Source organism: Arachis hypogaea, chromosome 1, assembly GCF_003086295.3.
Source record: "Arachis hypogaea cultivar Tifrunner chromosome 1, arahy.Tifrunner.gnm2.J5K5, whole genome shotgun sequence".
NCBI lineage: Eukaryota > Viridiplantae > Streptophyta > Magnoliopsida > Fabales > Fabaceae > Arachis > Arachis hypogaea.
Window position 1 is genome coordinate 87,024,007 of NC_092036.1, and position 4,075 is coordinate 87,028,081.

Here is a 4,075-nt window from a genome sequence, read left to right on the forward strand (position 1 = left end):
AAGGACAAGGAAATGAAAGAACGGGTCCACCTTAGTGATGGCGGCTTGTTCTTCCTCTTGAAGATCTCATGGAGTGCTTGAGCTCCTCAATGTCTCTTCCTTGTCTTTGTTGCTCCTCTCTCATGATTCTTTGATCTTCTCTAATTTCATGGAGGAGAACAGAGTGTTCTTGGTGCTCCACCCTTAGTTGTCCCATGTTGGAACTCAATTCTCCTAGGGAGGTGTTTAGTTGCTCCCAATAGTTTTGTGGAGGAAAGTGCACCCCTTGAGGCATCTCAGGGATTTGATGATGAGAGGGGTCTCTTGTTTGCTCCATCCTCTTCTTAGTGATGGGCTTGTCCTCATCAATGGGGATGTCTCCCTCTATGTCAACTCCAACTGAATAACAGAGGTGACAAATGAGATTAGGAAAGGCTAACCTTGCCAAGGTAGAGGACTTGTCCGCCACCTTATAAAGTTCTTGGGATATCACCTCATGAACTTCTATTTCTTCTCCAATCATGATGCTATGGATCATGATAGCCCGGTCTATAGTAACTTCGGACCGGTTGCTAGTGGGGATGATTGAGCGTTGGATAAACTCCAACCATCCTCTAGCCACGGGTTTGAGGTCATGCCTTCTCAGTTGAACCGGCTTCCCTCTTGAATCTCTCTTCCATTGGGCGCCCTCTTCACATATGACTGTGAGGACTTGGTCCAACCTTTGATCAAAGTTGACCCTTCTAGTGTAAGGATGTTCATCTCCTTGCATCATGGGCAAGTTGAATGCCACCCTTACATTTTCCGGACTAAAATCCAAGTATTTCCCCCGAACCATAGTAAGCCAATTCTTTGGATCCGGGTTCACACTTTGGTCATGGTTCTTGGTGATCCATGCATTGGCATAGAACTCTTGAACCATTAAGATTCCGACTTGTTGAATGGGGTTGGTAAGAACTTCCCAACCTCTTCTTCAGATCTCATGTCGGATCTCCGGATATTCACTCTTTTTGAGTAAAAAAGGGACCTCGGGGATCACCTTCTTCAAGTCCACAACTTCATAGAAGTGGTCTTGATGCACCCTTGAGATGAATCTTTCCATCTCCCATGACTCGAAGGTGGAAGTTTTTGCCTTCCCTTTCCTCTTTCTAGAGGTTTCTCCGGCCTTGGATGCCATAAATGGTTATGGAAAAACAAAAAGCAATGCTTTTACCACACCAAACTTAAAAGGTTTGCTCGTCCTCGAGCAAAAGAAGAAAGAAGAGAGTAGAAGAAGAAGAAATGAGGAAGAAGGGAATGGCTTTGTGTTCGGCCAAAAAGGGGGAGAAGTGGTGGTTTGGTTGTGTGAAAATGAAGGAGTGAAGATGGGTTTATATAGGAGTGGGGGGGCTCATGGTTCGGTCATGTATGGGTGGGTTTGGGAGGGAAAGTGGTTTGAATTTGAAGGGTGAGGTAGGTGGGGTTTTATGAAGGATGGATGTGAGTGGTGAAGAGAAAGATGGGATTTGATAGGTGAAGGGTTTTTGGGGAAGAGGTGTTGAGGTGATTGGTGAATGGGTGAAGAAGAGAGAGAGTGGTAGGGTAGGTGGGGATCTTGTGGGGTCCACAGATCCTAAGGTGTCAAGGAAAAGTTATCCCTGCACCAAATGGCAAGCAAAAATGCGTTTTGAGCCAATTCTGGCGTTAAACGCCGGGCTGGTGCCCATTTCTGGTGTTTAACGCCGAATGCTTGCCCTTTTCTGGTGTTTAACGCCAGTCTGGTGCCCCTTTCTGGCGTTAAACGCCCAGAATGGTGCCAGATTGGGCGTTAAATGCCCAACAGCTAGCCTCACTGGAGTTTAAACGCCAGCACGCTCTCCTCCAGGGTGTGCTATTTTTCTTTCTGTTTTTCATTCTGTTTTTGCTTTTTCAATTGATTTTGTGACTTCTCATGATCATCAACCTACAAAAGAACATAAAATAACAAAGGAAAATAGATAAAATATAACGTTGGGTTGCCTCCCAACAAGCGCTTCTTTAATGTCAGTAGCTTGACAGAGGGCTCTCATGGAGCCTCACAGATACTCAGAGCAATGTTGGAACCTCCCAACACCAAACTTAGAGTTTGAATGTGGGGGTTCAACACCAAACTTAGAAGTTGGTTGTGGCCTCCCAACACCAAACTTAGAGTTTGACTGTGGGGGCTCTGTTTGGCTCTGTTTTGAGAGAAGCTCTTCATGCTTCCTCTCCATGGTGAAAGAGGGATATCCTTGAGCCTTAAACACCAAGGATTCTTCATTCACTTGAATGATCAATTCTCCTCTATCAACATCAATCACAGCCTTTGCTGTGGCTAGGAAGGGTCTGCCAAGGATGATGGATTCATCCATGCACTTCCCAGTCTCTAGGACTATGAAATCAGCAGGGATGTAATGGTCTTCAACCTTTACCAGAACATCCTCCACAAGTCCATAAGCTTGTTTTCTTGAGTTGTCTGCCATCTCTAGTGAGATTTTTGCATCTTGCACCTCAAAGATCCCTAGCTTCTCCATTACAGAGAGAGGCATGAGGTTTACACTTGACCCTAAGTCACATAAGGCCTTCTTGAAGGTCATGGTGCCTATGGTACAAGGTATTGGGAACTTCCTAGGATCCTGTCTCTTTTGAGGTAATTTCTGCCTAGACAAGTCATCCAGTTCTTTGGTGAGCAAAGGGGGTTCATCTTCCCAAGTCTCATTTCCAAATAACTTGTCATTTAGCTTCATGATTGCTCCAAGGTATTTAGCAACTTGCTCTTCAGTGACATACTCATCCTCTTCAGAGGAAGAATACTCATCAGAGCTCATGAATGGCAGAAGTAAGTCCAATGGAACCTCTATGGTCTCATTTTGAGCCTCAGATTCCCATGGTTCCTCATTGGGGAACTCATAGGAGGTCAGTGGACGTCCATTGAGGTCTTCCTCAGTGGCGTTCACTGCCTCTTCCTCCTCTCCAAATTCGGCCATGTTGATGGCTTTGCACTCTCCTTTTGGATTTTCTTCTGTATTGCTTGGAAGAGTACTAGGAGGGAGTTCAGTAATTTTCTTGCTCAGCTGACCCACTTGTGCCTCCAAATTTCTAATGGAGGACCTTGTTTTAGTCATGAAACTTTGAGTGGTTTTGATTAAATCAGAGACCATGGTTGCTAAGTCAGAGGTATTCTGCTTAGAATTCTCTGTCTGTTGCTGAGAAGATGATGGAAAAGGCTTGCTATTGCTAAACCTGTTTCTTCCACCATTATTGTTGTTGAAACCTTGTTGAGGTCTTTGTTGATCCTTCCATGAGAGATTTGGATGATTTCTCCATGAAGGATTATAGGTGTTTCCATAGGGTTCTCCCATGTAATTCACCTCTTCTATTGAAGGGTTCTCAGGATCATAAGCTTCTTCTTCAGATGAAGCTTCCTTAGTACTGCTTGGTGCATTTTGCATTCCAGACAGACTTTGAGAAATCATATTGACTTGTTGAGTCAATATTTTATTCTGAGCCAGTATGGCATTCAGAGTGTCAATCTCAAGAACTCCTTTCTTCTGATTGGTCTCATTGTTCACAGGATTCCTTTCAGAAGTGTACATGAATTGGTTATTTGCAACCATTTCAATCAGCTCTTGAGCTTCTGTAGGCGTCTTCTTCAGATGAAGAGATCCTCCAGCAGAGCTATCCAAAGACATCTTGGATAGTTCAGAGAGACCATCATAGAAAATACCTATGATGCTCCATTCAGAAAGCATATCAGAGGGGCACTTTCTGATTAATTGTTTGTATCTTTCCCAAGCTTCATAGAGGGATTCTCCTTCCTTCTGTCTGAAGGTTTGGACTTCCACTCTAAGCTTACTCAATTTTTGAGGTGGAAAGAACTTTGCCAAGAAGGCATTGACTAGCTTTTCCCAAGAGTTCAGGCTTTCTTTAGGTTGTGAGTCCAACCATATTCTAGCTCTGTCTCTTACAGCAAAAGGGAATAGCATAAGTCTGTAGACCTCAGGGTCAACCCCATTAGTCTTGACAGTGTCACAGATTTGCAAGAATTCAGCTAAAAACTGATGAGGATCTTCCAATGGAAGTCCATGGAACTTGCAAT

At 44.1% G+C, this 4,075-nt stretch overlaps 1 non-coding gene across 1 annotated transcript; it reads left to right on the forward strand.

Annotated features, from left to right (window-relative positions):
• The first annotated feature begins 3,722 nt into the window (after window positions 1-3,722).
• LOC112717248 (small nucleolar RNA R71) lies at window positions 3,723-3,830 on the forward strand. Its single transcript, XR_003160609.1, has one exon. It is a non-coding gene; the product is annotated as a small nucleolar RNA R71 (small nucleolar RNA).
• The last annotated feature ends 245 nt before the right edge of the window (window positions 3,831-4,075 follow it).